General features: G+C 32.3%; 1 protein-coding gene across 3 annotated transcripts in view; it reads right to left on the bottom strand.

Annotated features, from left to right (window-relative positions):
* LOC123679953 (A-kinase anchor protein 1, mitochondrial-like) overlaps nucleotides 1-7,766 on the bottom strand; it is a 46,589-nt gene extending 38,823 nt beyond the window's left edge. For all 3 annotated transcript variants that reach the window (XM_045617547.1, XM_045617545.1, XM_045617551.1), the window contains exon 1: nucleotides 7,559-7,766. The gene's annotated coding sequence lies outside the window, so the exon portion shown is untranslated. The remainder of the gene's footprint in view (nucleotides 1-7,558) is intronic.
* Nucleotides 7,767-16,197: the final 8,431 nt, after the last annotated feature.

The following is a 16,197-nucleotide window of genomic DNA, read 5'->3' as shown; positions in this document are numbered from 1 at the left end:
TTGATTATTAAGGATGACATCGAAACTAGGGGACAATCAAGTCCAGCGAAACCAAATCCTGATCGAAATCTGCATTACTTATTGAAAATATCCAATGATATTCGAAGAGTATCTAGTTACCATCAACATAAAATCAAGTACATTACCATATTGTAGCTAACGAGGAATACTGTTCCAAGGAAATATTTAAAATTCGAAAACTATGAGAGATATGATTTACCTTTAATTTCATCGTACTGTCACAAGTTTTGAATTTTTTATTGTGTATCGTAAAAATCTACTGGCAATATTTCTTAATTTTGCTCAAATTTGAGAAGAATTTCGAAGATATTGCAATAAAAATAATAAAAAAATTTAATCAAGAACACGAAATTTTTGAGAGAGACCAATAATGAAAAATTCATCAGGAAAAATGGCCGTAATAATCAGCTATGACTTATTTATAGTCTACATTTTGAATGCTCATTTCATTTGGGAAAATACCATATCTACAACGAATTCACGAAATCGTTTTCATTATTAATACGTAAAATTCATAATTGAAAAATAAATCAACAAATATACTTGGAGATTCTTCAATAAAACATAAGATATTTTCGTCAAAGTCTGGTTAGTTTTCAATCTCAATAAACCGAGAAGAATATTTCCTGAGAAATTTGGTTTCTCGTTTCAACATTATATAAACGACAAATAGTCGATATTATGGCATTTCATTCAAGACAAGGTATAGAAGGAATCTCCTAAAATACCGGGTGACCTTGAACTCATACGAAGAAACCGGGGAACGACATAAACAAATGCAAAGCCAAGACGATTACGATAATTGAGAATGATACACTCATTGAAAAGATTGACTGAAAATTATTATGCTGACAAAAAAGCTGTGTTAATTTCATTCAATGAATGATATGAAATTTATTTGACAAGTGCTGAAAGAAGAATAGCATTGATGAATAATTGAGGCATCAAGGGTTTTCCAATAGAAGGTTTCATTTATGTTCAAGTAAAAACTACGCTATTCCTAAAATTGGAACGATACACGCTTCAAAAAAGCAATGGAATTGTTGAAATTCACTACGAAAATTTTGGAAATGTTACACAACGAAACAATATTCGACAAAAATAGGATCCTAACCGTGTTATTTCATGAATAGGTGGCCACCGAAATCTTGCGACTTATCACCTTTAGATTTTTTACTTTATAACCGCGTTCAATATCAAAATGAAACCTGTTAGTGAAAACCCTTAACTTTTCTTCACATAACATCATTGAAAATATATACACAGTGAATTACTCACAATTTGGTAGCACTCCAGCTAATATGTGAAAAAACACAAACACCGAAAACAACCGAAAATCTATAAGGAAACTCAACCTGTCGAAATGAACGAAGCAAGTGAACTATACCAAAAATCTGATAAGGATTTTGGACAGTCAATTTTCTCCAAAAAGTGGGGGGTAGGAGTAATTTTTTCATCTCGACCAATCAGCAGCTTTCAAAGTTTGTCCGTTGCAAAGTTTTGAGAAAAAATAAAAACGCGAAAGGTTTAGGTGTAAGCCGACATAAGAACCGCCATAAAATGAAACCGTTAAGGTACTTAAGTATGTCATTTGAGGTGTTACCATAATGTAAACGTTGTCAAAATGCAGTTTCAATAAAAAAGCTTTATTGTATTTCTGTCCCATAAGCTGCCATAAGTCTTGGAAATTTTACCGCCGCCCTATTGAGCTAAATGAGGACTAGAATTTTAAAATTTTGTAACCGTCAAACTACTAGGCGTATAGTTTTGCCGTTGAGTTTTTTTGATCAAACTGTGGTATAAAATTGATTATATAAGTCATGTTTTGACGAATCCGTGAATTTCCCATAGTTTTGACGTATTGATAAGTGAATATACACTTTGACGACGTGGTATAATCGTTTTGTGTTTCGCCTCCTACCATATTGGGATCATTTTCATAGTAACATTCTAGAACGTTCGCCGAAAAAATAAAAGTCAAGCTCAGTGAAATATCATTGAATTATAAAAATGCAGTGCTTTGGTTATAGTTACTGAAATCATTCGTTACATAATCGTAACGAATACCAACTCGAGCATAGACAATATATTTCGATTATACGAACCTCTTGACTCGACGTAGTTCGCGAAACATCTCGAGAGCGCAGCTCGAGTGGTGTTTCGCGAACTACGTCTCGTGAATCGGTGTATAATCGAATATTGTCTATGCTCTTGTGATATTATAACTGAATAATACTAATGCTTTTTTTATCTGCGATTTTGGTTTAATGAAACGAGATATATGCAAACTTACTATCTATAATTCCCAAAACAAACAAGCTAATTTTAGACGAGGTGAAATTTTTTCATTGTAAGTATGTAGCTCTTTCGATTGAACACTATAGTCAGTTTTGGTGCTTAATACATGATTTTTATAAACATCTTATTGGCCCTTGAAAAGTACCGTTTTCCATCAATACCGGAAACTATTCTGTGATAACTAATTGACAATCATAAATTGTCTATTCAAATGTTGTAAACTCGCTTTTTACAATCCTGCGATGAGTTTATTAAAAACCTCTACAAGAATTTATGAAGACCTTGTATTTCTAGGTGTTAAAACGCCAAATGTTGATTATTTCTAAACACTCATTTGTTCTGAAATTCGAAATTAAATTAATCAGAAACTTTTGAAGATGGGATTTTGTAGAGAGTAAAATTTAGCGTTATTGTCCATCAATACATATTTGAAATCAGTTATCCAACTTCAAAATATCTGTGAATTGGTCATAAGAACTATACAGGGCGATTCACTAGGATGGCCAATTAGACGTTTATGAAAAACAAATCATAATTTTGAACTGAAAATTTGCATATTGGGGGTTGAAACAATGATCTTTCTCCCTAAAATATTTTCAGATCTCCACAACTTCCAGTTATAAGGGAAACGGACTACTACTTCCTTATTCAAAATGACACACCCAGTATATTATTGCATCATTAGATAGCTTTTTGACGACAATTTCGGCAATATACCATACCTTGGATAAAAAATCAACTGTCCATGAGTTAATGGGATTTTTATAAGAAAAATAGTTGGTGATCTTTTAAACACCCTCTTCATTTTTGGTCCAAATCTCAGAAAGTCTTATAAAAAAAAAAAAGAAAATTTTTTTCGAAAAAAGCTTTTTCTGTTAAAATATTCAAAAAATCTGAGTCCTCATCGCCACCATTTTATTTATAAGAATCCCATTAACTCATGAACCATTGAGTTTTTACATAGGGTATGGCATGTTGCCAACATATTCATCAAACAAGCTAGCTAATGATGCAACAATATACTGGGTGTGCCATTTGAAATAAGGAAATGGTAGTGTGTTTACAGTATAACCGGAAGTTGTAGAGATCTGAAAATATCTTAGGGAGAAAGATCAAGTCTAAAACTCCAATATTTGAATTTTCATTCCAAAATTATGATCAGTTTTCCATAAATGTCTAATAGGCCATCCCTGTGAATCACCCTGTATTTACACGAAAACGACAGATTCCTCGGATCATTTTAAGAAAAAAAAAGGTCTATAAAAATGGCCCGCAAATGCTTTGATTTCGAGATACAGGATGTTGAAATTTTCTTCAAGTTTTTTCTTATAACACCTTCCCTTCACAAGATATTCAACTTAAATTTGATATAGATATTCCAATTCAAACATTTCATCATGTGATATGCAAATTTTTAATCCAAATTAACAGGGTGATATATTTTTTGCCCTCTTCTTTCCTACAGAACTTTTTTTTTTGTGGACCACTGGTAGTTTAGAAGAACGTACGTATAAAAATTTTTGATGAAGTACTACAATTTTTTGGTTTCTTGTGGATTTGTCGTATTTGCTAACGATTTTCAGAAAAAAATTTCAAAGAATTCTCTAGTAATCCTCAGGAAAATCCAAATTATTATAATGATTCAGTTAATGAGATGTAATGTTTAAATTAATTTTGTTTAGGTACTTATTTACCCAATCTGTAGCGAATATTAATGAAAATTCGATAAACTAGTATAATCATGATAGGACTAACAGAAACACCCTGTATCTCGAAAACATAGCTTCTGCGGGCCCATGTTTATAGGACTTTTTTCTCGAAATTATTCAAGGAATCTCCCATTTTCCTTTCTACCTCCAATTTAGGAACAACCTGTATATTTTGTATGACAAGACATAGCCTTACATTTTCTAGTGGTTCTTGCTGAACAGTAAATTGAATGGCAATCTAGAGAAATGCCTTCAAGTTCACCTTTATCATGAGATTATTGAGCAGTAGTAACTCAGATATTTAATAATTTATTGACTTCGTTAATGATTTGAATTTAAAATGATACGAAATCTCGCTCTATCGCCATGAACAAGGATACCTACCATTTAAGCTTGGATGCGGCGTTGCCAGGTTATCTCTATAGACGACTGGACGGGAAGAATTGATAGTGACCTCGAATTCTTTATCAGTAAATCGAACCTCATCGTTTTAGGCTTTTCCAAAAATCACAGATATAAAAAAAACGCATAAATTCAACTATTTCAAACGATTCCAAATAAAAATTGTCGTTTTATTCAACCATTGGCTTACATAGTATGTAGCACCAATTCGAAGTTTGAAAAATTCAATTTTCGCCATTCTCATCATATTCCAGATGGGCAGCAGAAATAGCAAAATCATTTGCCAATACGATGAAGCTCTACAACGGGGATTAGCACGTTACGTTCAATTTACGTGTGTGCAAAGTGAGATAGGAACAAGGTGATTGAACTATCCCGGATCTGGATTACCTTAGGCATTTGGACCTGATCCAGACAACAAAATTGAGGACCAACACTACGGAGAGACCACGGGATGAGCAATTATCTGGATCAACGAAAACCATCTACACATGTTCGTTTGGATCATTTCGAATGAAAAATGGTTAGAATCTAGCCTGAAATTATCAAGTCTCTCAGCTTCCAGATCATAAAAACTTTTCAAATCACTCACTTTATACATCAAGAAGGAATTTTTTCTAATTTCTCTAAATATTGTATGAACATATTTTCTTGCCGTTATTTTCCTTGGCTACTTTGTTTCAATTGGATATTCATATATATTTTCTCGAGACAAAATAATAAGATGGTAATATCCAGGAAACCATTCAGCAGATTTTGTCTAAACCGGATATTCAGTGCTCAAACCAGATCTAAAAATTTTCTGTTGTTTATGTCCAGTTGATCGATCACTAATTCATTGGAAATCATTCAACTACATAAATTTGGGTTAAATCGATAATATTGAGCACAATATCGATAAAGTAACTTTATTAAGAGAATATTAACATTTTGAAATGTTAACAAACTGATATGAGTTAATTTGACAGTGCAAGAAATACAGAAATCTGAAAGAACTGATAGACTTATTTCAAAGTCAACAGAAAATTTGAAATTCATTATTTTGCTTTAGATAACAAGTTCGAAGAACCAGACTTATAGTTTATGATCGAAACATTTCAGTGTTTTTAAAGGTACTTGAATATACTCTCATATAAATTTCATATAAATTTTTCATTCAGCTATGTTATTTTAAATAATAGGACAATTCAATTATCAACCAATTGTTGAGGATATAAATTATGTTTTTTTTAGGAAACGTTTGATCTGTGACAATATTTATTGCAATATCCAAAATGAAAGTTCTCATTCTGAAGAAGAGTGCATGTCTCAATTATATATTTAGAAGAATTCAAATAATTTGACAGTTCAAGAAATACAGAAATCTGAAAGGATCTGATCGACTCATTTTAAAGACAACAGTTGAATAATTGAAATTCATTATTTTGCTTCAGATAACAAGTTCAAAGAACCAGACTTATGGTTTTTGATCGAAACATTTCAGTTTTTAAAAGTACTTACGAATATATTATGTAGGTACTTTCAATTCAAATCAATTTTTCATTCACCCATGTTATTTTAAATAGGACAATTCAATCATTAACAAATTGTTGAGGATTATTATTAATTATGTTTTTTTTTATAGGAAACGTTTGATCTGTGACAATATTTATTGCAATATCCAAAATGAAAGTGCACATTCTCATTCTGAAGAAGAGTGCATGTCTCAATTATATATTTAGAAGAATTCAAATAGTTTGACAGTCCAAGAAATACAGAAATCTGAAAAATTGAAATTCATTATTTTGCTTTAGATAGCAAGTTCAAAGAACCAGACTTGTGGTTTTTGATCGAAACATTTCAGTTTTTAAAAGTACTTACGAATATATTCACTTTCAATTCAAATCAATTTTTCATTCAGCCATGTTATTTTGAATAATAGGACAATTTAATCATTAACAAATTGTTGAGGATTATTATTAATTATGTTTTTTTTTATAGGAAACGTTTGATCTGTGACAATATTCATTGCAATATCCAAAATGAAAGTACACATTCTCATTCTGAAGAAGAGTGTATGTCTCAATGATATACCTATTGAGAAGAATTTAAATGAGGGGAATTCCTAGGTACTTTTTTCTAATTTGCCTTGGCTAAACCGTTGTAAATAGCCGTCAACGGTTGGTGACTACCAGGAACTGAGTTGTTAAAATTTTGACTTTCGTTAAAATTGCCTAGAGCAAAACCGAAGATTGTCAAAGAAATATGTAGGTACATGAATTTCTCACGCTTATTCCACCTCGTACATCCTACCAAGAAAAATGCAGCCAAGAATAAAATGTGGCATATTTATGGTTTCATATTGATCTTCTACACGACGTAGTGGTAAGTAAATTGTCTAGAAAAACACGAAATCCGTTGGTTCAGCAAAGATTAGATAAAGATGGACCAGTACGAAATTGTAACGAATCCACAGATAACATAAACTTCAATTATATCACTTGTTATCAATTACATGAATAAGAAGAATTAGGAAATTTTATTTTTTCGACACACTTAGATAGTCAACCAAATTTTTAAATTCTGCTAACATTCACGTCCATGAAAAATTAATTAATTCGAACTGAACCAACGATTTCGACAGTGAATATTTAAAATGACCTTTCAAATAAACGGAATGATTATTAGTTGAACTCAACCTAAACAAAACACATTCAGCCACTTTTTACCTATGGTTGACAAATTATTCAAAACATGTAGTTACAGCATTTTAGTTCCAAATAAAAACATGTTAGTAGCAACATTCAATTATTAATGCATATATGAATTTTACAGTTGATTTGATACTTGAAATGTTGCTATACTTTTCATTCATGAACTTCTTCGATTTCAACTGTTGTTAGAAAGCAATTTATTGGTAATTAACACTCAATATTTATTGACAGTTGTCAAATGATTTGAAACAAAAACATTTCAGTAATACATTGAATAATGTATGATAGCAGTGTTTTAAATCCATCTTATCTGTCAAATTGATGTTTTCTAACAGCAAAATATCTGATATGAACTTGTTCAACATCTGCCTTATGGATGCCGGCCACATTGCCTTTGAATAACTTAACCATATTAAATGAAAACTATATACTTACGCCTTGTTAGGTTTATATATTGGTGTATTTAATGAAATAAAAGTCTTAGTTGATTGTCTAGCACTTATTCTGCACAGAATTAAGCGGTTTCCTCATCAAATTTTCCAAATAACTAAGCACACTTTCCACGTGCTCACTAACGTTACCTAAAAACCTCACAACATGGCGACCGAACGTCGACGCAGGAACTCGTTCAGTGTCGCGTATGGGAACTAATTTGATGATGCGCTTACGATTCGGGATTGGTCTGAATTCGCCATTCAAACTAATGTGAAATGCGGTTTTAGGTTAGTAAACTATTATTGCATCTTTATTTATTAAATATGGGTCATTTTACCGATTATTATCTAGAATTATATGTATTTCTATGTTTGTTTTAGAAAATTGACGTTTTTAAACATTAATTAATTGCTGTTCTTATTAACGGTGTGATAAGTGTATTTGACCGATTTCATTCATAATTTTCAGTTAGGTATGAGTGGAATGTATCAAGCATTTCCTCACTACTGACTTCTTATTTTTTCACGATTTTATAATAATATTATATCGGATTGAAATGTTTTCAACAAATTTAAAAAATTGAATTGTTAACGTTTTATGTATTTTGGTTTGCCTATCTAGATTAGGTACACAATGAATGTAATGATATTTATTTGTGTGACTTGATGCAGTTCATTATATAGAAGTTCGAAAGAAGAATATACAACTAAAATGGAGTATATTCCTTCTCGAAAGACATTTTTCCATCAAGGATACGTGATTCACGTCTCAAGGATACGTTGATTCCATTAATTCTAATGTAAGATTCCTGTGGAGGAGGAGCCATCTGTCAGTTTCTTTTAAACTATCTACTTCTTTCTAAATTTGGAACGGTCATATTATCCTAGACTTATTATTATTATTTGACACGTTTATGGGTCATATATACAAAAGGCCTAGCTGAATTTTGTCCATCAATCAAATTGCACAAGGCATTCAATATTTACCTTGCAACAAGTTTTTAAGTCCTTTTGTCCTTTTGTTATTATGTCATCGAGTTTACGCACGGACGGACAGAAATGAGTTTGAATACGGATCTCTCATTAGTGAGTCGAATCTATCGTTGAAAACCATTCCCGGCCAAGAGTTTGAAACTTAGAGACATTGTGACGAAATCATAGAGCGACCAGTAAAAAAAAAATATCTAGAGGAAAATTGACTGTTAAATTATTATAGGTGAATGTGAGTTCTCTATTGCCATTGAACTGAAAGTATCTACAACTACAATTCCAAGAAATAACGAAAATATCAGTAACAGGAGTCAGGAATGATTATTGAAAAAGGAATATTCTATATCAGTTGTCATCCTTAATTTATATGGTACAAATTCAGACGCATTGGATTATGAAATAATTTTCCTCATACAGAGCCTGTATAATTTTGATTTGCGATTTTTGATATAGACATAATAACAATATTATTAAATCAAGGTGTATTACTATTTAATGTCTATAGGCGAGAATCGTTCGACAGTAGCGTCATCTAGTTTGAGAATCATTTCGCAAAACTACAATTTCACAACGTCTAGGAAGGAGTAGAAATATTATCAATAAATTCATCCATATAAAGTATCCTTTTGCGAAAATTTCAAGTAGTTGGAGAGAAATATTTCAGACTACATACTGCTCATTTTGTCTAGATGTCGCTGTAAAGCGAAATACAGTGCCCTGTCCTTGGACAACACTAACATCATCTGGTGAGTAATTTTCTGACTAAATCTCAACCTTACGTCAGCGCCATCTCTTGTCGCTGTGAAGTGTTGATGGGTTGCTATTTCAAATAGCTTCCTTCTTCAAATTATTATTTATCAGTATAAGAATATAATGGGAGATGACGCTGAAGTATTTTGATTTAAATAAATTTCATCCATTTTTTCGTTTTGAAACTTGGTTTGTAGCTGTCAGTTGATAATCTTTGCTATTTATTAGTATATTCGAAATAGGGGATAGACACAATCGCCAGATTATGAAGAAGGACAATAAATAATATCTTGAATAAGAAATATGATGAAATTGAAGAACTTCATTTCCAAAATTTCTTTTGATACTTTTCCTTCGATATTATGTTTTGAATTGAAATAAATAGGTATGAATTTTCTCAGAAAACCATACTTATTTTTGCTATGAAGCAAATATATCCACGGTTTTCATATTTTACAAGATGGGTTACGTCTTTTTTAAATTTAATATCTAGTTTCAAAAGAATTCACAGTTTCATCAAGCATACTCCTAATTGATATTTTAAGCAGCCTGCTACAACAATCATTAGGTGCTGAGGGTTCACAATGAAAAAAAAGTTGAACAGAAAGCTATAAAATCGGAAAAATTATCAGGTTACATAAAAAATTATCACAAAAGGAATAAAAAAAGGACCGTATTTCTAAAAAGTTACATAACACATTAATTTTTTAGTTTGCTACATCTTTGAAGAGAATGTGCCATTCAAAGTAAAAATTGAAATCATTAGAATGAATTATGTATTTTTCCATGCAAATAACTATATTTCTCTAAAAAATATAGATTTCGAAGTCTAAAGGAAAAAACGCAATAATCTGAGTACTGCCCTGAAAATATTGAAATTACATAAATCGTTTTGAAGGGCCGCAAGAAATGAATAAACTCACGAATGTTGAACAAAATCGGACTGCTGATTCCCAAGTTATAATAATAATAATAAAATTTATTTAGCACTTGGCCAATTTGCATGAATCACCTTGTATCTCCGAAACTAACAGTCTTAGGATACAAAGCAAGCTACTTTTCTGAAAGACCTGGATGACCTGCATTCACCACTAGGCTATGGCAAGTCACTCATTTTACACCCTTTGTATTCCATGTGACATACATAAATTTTCTTTTCTTCTTAGTTAAGTAATTTTATAAGAATATAAGGGATTAAATCGGTGCATACGTTTGTTATTTTTTTTTCTCAAATGGTCTAAATTATCAGAATTAACATACCTACAGGGTGATCTAATATTCACAAAGATAGAAAAAGTCTGATTTACTCGATTTCAGAATTATTGAAGTAAAATGTGAAAAATGGTGAAGGGTGACAAAATTTCAAAATTGAAATTATTCGGTTATTTGAAGATTTATTGAACTCAAAAAATCAAAATGAAATCCTCAAAAGGCAATATAAAGACGGTATATTCTCGAGATAAAAAGTTTGACAGCATCGCGATGCCTAATACCGTCTTTCTTGTTTTTGCCAACTTTTACGCGCATCATTAACATTTACTTGTACAAAAATTCATTTTCGATAAAATTGTGTTTACCAAGAGATAAGGAATCACTCTGTACAATAGACGCGATCGTAATGCGTAAATGTGAGTTTTACACACTGTTGTGCACAAAGAAAGGTATTGTGAAACCTGTCACCTGTCACACGTCTCACGCCATGTCATTAGTAGAATGAGACGTAATGTGTCAGTTGGGATTACGAATATCGATCAGGTAAAATACTTGCGCATGGATATTACCAACGTGATAAAAGAGAACTTCCTGGAATCAAAAATATTGCACCTTCCGAGAACTGCATTGTGGTCTATGTGTCTACTGAGGTTTTCCGATGAAATTTCATATCGGGATATCAGACACTGCGAAACCTGCACGTTGGGGAGTTTCAGTTGCGGGTAGTTTGCACAGTTCAAGGGTGCTTGATCGAAACGTCTCGTCTCGGTCAAGGCCCTTTTGCAAGTCTCTATACGTCGTTCGTTTCGAAATTTTCATCCAGACACAAAGCAAGAGCTTTCCGTCGATCTATTTATAAGGGATAATTGAATGCCAATATTTGAAGAGATTTACCTGATTTTCAACTCTTAATGTTCTAATGAATCGTGTTATAATTTTGATATTCAGGGATGTTTAATTTCATTTAGAAGAATTGAATTTTTTTTTCAGATATTGTCAAACATTTCTTAGTTTAGTTTCATCCTAAGAAATAATTGGAATGTTCTACACCAATAAAATACCACGATTTATCCAAATTATCCACACATACTCTATATCCGTAAAGTATAGAACAAATTCATTTTTAGCTAAATAGACCATTTTAAGAAATAATCCTGAAACACGTCGATTTTTTATTTTAATTTACCGTATTTTAAAATAATAATCTAATATACAGGGTAATTACTTTCGAGTAATGACGTCACCCTCATTTTTTTAAATGGAACAACCCCATTTTGTCTCAATTTTCCGATTACTCTAGCTGAGCTGATTCCAAAAATGTATCCCTGTTGATTCCAATTGGTTCAGGGTGGACAAAAATACAATAGTTTTGTGTGTGCTCATAAAGTAACGCGTAACTTTCTTTATTAGTTAAATTATCAATATTATCACAAATACTTATTGTCTAGCGGCAATTGGTTTAAATGTAACACTCTGTAGTTTGTTTCATTTTTAGATTAATGAAAATGAGCTGTTTCCAAACATGTTTGTTACTTTTGGTCTAGTTTATTTCTCGAAATGGCTTGTTTAGCTAAAAATGAATTTTTTCCATGCTTTACGGACACAATGTGTACAGAATTATAGAAAGGTTTTCTAATAGCGATTTAAAGATAAATAACATTTAATGAAATATCAATGAAACACAAATTTTTTCAAATATTCTTTTTGAAATGTTCAATTGAATGTCATCTGAAAGCGTTAGACGTCAATTTTTGTACTTTCATTTATCACTAATGGGAAAATTCGAAAAATTAATTTTTGTAAATTTTCGTGGATAGTGTTCGCTTTGTACTCGATTATCTATGAAAAAATTGAAAATACTTTTTTTTCAATGAAGCTCTGTCGATTTCAGAAATGAAACAATCTTTTCGAAAAAAAAGTTGTGTAAAATTTCAATAGGAAAAGGATCATCCCACCCCTATATTTACGCTACTGGATAATTTTGGCTGAAGACACTACCTAATTCGAAACATTACATTATCTAGATTTCAATACCTGAAAATTGAAACAATAAATGTAATAATACCAGAGTTATTAGGTGTACAACTTTGCTTCCGGTGTTTTGCAATAGAAGGCTGTTGCGGTAAGTGGTAGTCGAAATAAATAGATTGTTTATGTCATACAATAAGCTTAGGTATTTGTAAACAAAACGCCATCGAAATATTTGTCGATTTGTGTCTGCATCATAAAGTAATTCTCGATGTCAGCTTACGAGCCAAATTCTCATCATTTGCGGAAGGTTTTAATTTTCTCCTTTAATATGAAGAAATCTGCGGCTGAGGCTCATCGAATACTCACAAATAGAGATGAGCGATACCGTGATTTCCAGATCACGTTGTGAAACGTTCCTGTTCCTTTATGATATCAGTGAAATTAAACTGTGACGGTGATCACCGTTTAGGTATCGTATTCGGTTAGAGTCCGTTCCGTTCCCTGTTCCGCAGCACTGGGAGTGGGGTCACCCCACTACCAGTGCTGTACGGAACGTTCGCTAAACGAATCCGATACCTAAACGGTGATCACGTCACGCTTTAATTTCACTGATACTGATATCATAAAAGCGCTAAGCAAGCACGGACCGTGCTCGTTATTATTATGTGTATAGATCACCCGAACCTTAGCTCTTTTGTCTTTCTGTTAATTCTTTAGAGGTAACAGATTTGTAGAATATGGATATGAATAATTTTGGACATCGAAAAATAAATAATACCTACACATACAATAATTCACATGTGAATATATATTGATAATATTAAGTAGCTGATACTGCAATAAAATTAGAGAAAAACAGAAGAAGTAACAATCAGAAATGTACAAAAATATAGTAAAACCAGTTATTGAATAATTAAATTTTCTAAATATATTTGATATTTTCTATTAATTTTTGAGCTAATCAAAGAATTGTGAAATCTCTAAATGAAAAGGTATGATTTTTAGGACATGGAATAATAAATAATAAGCCATATGCATATATTCATATATTTATTTAATAATAATGATTCTTATTCATTCTCTACCAACGACAAATTGCTATTGAGGAAGAGAATCATTTGGGTTTTTTTATTATTAAGTCTGCTTCGACGTTCTGTCAATATATTTCCGGCTTTCGAAAATAATCTTTCGCACGGAACTGATGTTGCTAGAGTGCATAATTGATCTTGTGCGATTTTAGATAAATACGGTAACCTTTCTTTGTGATTTTTCCACCACAAGAGTGAATTCTGATGGCGAGATATAACACCCTCTTCAATGTATCCCTGTATTTCAATAATTGCACGAGAATTGTGTGTGTCTTTAGGTTGTACAGAAGCAATGGTTTTGTCGAAAGTACCCCAAATAGACATAGAATTCACATTCCCGATTTCTTCCATGGGTTTATCGTTTGATTCTTTTGCTGCGCTACTTGGATATAACTCACTTGACTCTTCGGAGATTTTTTCTACAATCATTTTCATTATATTTTCTTTCGTATTTTCAGCCATGGAAGGATTCGAAAATGCAAATTGTTTGAATTTGGGATCAAGAAAAGTACTCACTGCTAATGTGTTATTGTTTTCCACATTTCCTAAACGTTCCTGAAAACTGCCTCGAAGTCGTTGCACTACATTCCTCACAGTTTCCGATAACTTTTTCCTCAGTAACTCTTCCAAAATATTCTTCAATCCATTACAAATGGGGATCACTAACGAAGAGGTGCAATAATTTTCTCCACTCAGAGATTTTGTGGCTTCTTCAAAAGGTTTTAATATCAGACACAGTTCCTTTATAATGTTCCACTCTGTAGCTGTAAGTACAGGCAGTTCTTTTTCAATAATGGCTACAGTACTTTTCACAGCTTCTTCTAAAAATATAAACCTTTCTAGCATGCTAAACGTGGAATTCCATCGGGTCGGAACTTCCAATATTAATTTTAAGGGCGTTTTTCCCACGTTTTCTTGATATTTTATTAATTTTTGGGATGAAATGTTACTTTTTTTAAAATGCTTAACTATTCCCCGAACTTTATCAATAGTTTTTTGGATGTCCTCATTTTTGAGCCCATCTTTCACTAGCAAATTTATTGTGTGCGCTAGACAGCCAATATGTTTCCATCCTATGTCTTGAATTGCTTTTTGGATGTTCGCAGCATTATCTGATACTGCAAATATCACTTTCCTTTCAATACCCCATTCCCTAGTCACTCTTCGTAGTTCCGCAGATAAATTTTCGGAAGAATGACGTAAATCGCAAGCCGAACATTCAAGTAATATTGATTTTAAATAGAAATTTTCATCAATAAAATGCGCTGTAACTGCAACATAGCTAACATTGTTAATAGAGCTCCATGCATCGGTCGTGATGCAAAATGTTTTTCCACTATTAATTATTTCTCTAACACTATGAACGCACTCCTCGTATATTGCTGGCAATAAAGTTTTTGAAATAACAAATCTTGAAGGTAGTTGATAGTTGGGATTCAGAGCAGATATTAACTCTCTAAATCCCCTGTCTTCTACGAGGGAAAATGGCTGCAGGTCCTTAATAAACAACGAAAGTAATTTTCTATCGATGACATTTTTCGACTTGGTAGATATTTTAGAAAAAAAAGATTCAACTCGCGACTGTCGAAGGTTTGATGAAGATGGACCGGAACAGGTTGCGGGAGGCTCTTGTTCAGGTGTAGAAGTCGTGGCTAATTGGTTCGTTGGTTCAACTGTTGGGAGCTGTAAAAAATTCAAAGCAAAATTAATGAAAAATTATTATGAAAACATTCATTTTTCTTACATTTTCAACGGTTTTCGTTGTTCCAGCTTTGGTTTGGAACGTAACAGAAGGATGCCGATTTTTTAAATGTTTTCTTAAATTTGAAGTGGAGGTTTTAAAAGATAATTTTAACTTGCATAAATTGCAAGTAGCATAATTTCCATCCACTTCTGTGAAGAAAGCCCAAATATCGCTGGTCTTCCGCCTATTCATTTTCAAGAACTGGTTCACACAAATCGCACACACCAACTCTAATAGTGAAAATTCACGACTAACGAACGATAACGTTAACGAATATTAACTTTTATTATTAACAGAGAATCAATATCAGTATCAATTCTAACACTTCTAATATTCAGCAGCTCAAATATTGTAAAATGAACTGTGAAATAATATCAAATTCAAATCCACTAGCAGCTAGAAGAGGGGCATCAGGGGCTGCAGCCCCCCTCAAAGATACCGACGATTCGAAGAAAGTTTGTCAATAGAAAAACCATACCTAACGTCTCTAACGTGTTTTCATTTATTTTTTATAATACAGAATACAGTACCAATTATGTAGTAATTCAGTAGTTATTATTTCTTTGTAGCAAGTATTATAATTCAACAAGTCCTACAAAAATACTTCTCAAAGCCTGCGAAGTTGCCGACAAAGGTTCCGAAGCAATAAAAACATCAGGCGGGCTTCATAATTTACGATTGCCACGGACGTTGATACGCCCTGAAAATATCTGTGAAATGTTCAAACAGTGATCCCGTCACGCTCTGTATTCGTTTTGCGGAACTGTGACTACCTGTGACAGTCTGATATCAGTGATTAAATCACAGTTCGTGAAATATCGCTCATCTCTACTCACAAATAACTATGGTGAGGCTGCTTTTAGTGAAAGAACTTGCCGGGAGGGG

This window comes from Harmonia axyridis, chromosome 5 (genome assembly GCF_914767665.1).
Source record: "Harmonia axyridis chromosome 5, icHarAxyr1.1, whole genome shotgun sequence".
Taxonomy (NCBI): domain Eukaryota; kingdom Metazoa; phylum Arthropoda; class Insecta; order Coleoptera; family Coccinellidae; genus Harmonia; species Harmonia axyridis.
The sequence above is the reverse complement of the archived record's forward strand: the minus strand, read 5'-3'. Positions and strand labels throughout refer to the sequence as shown.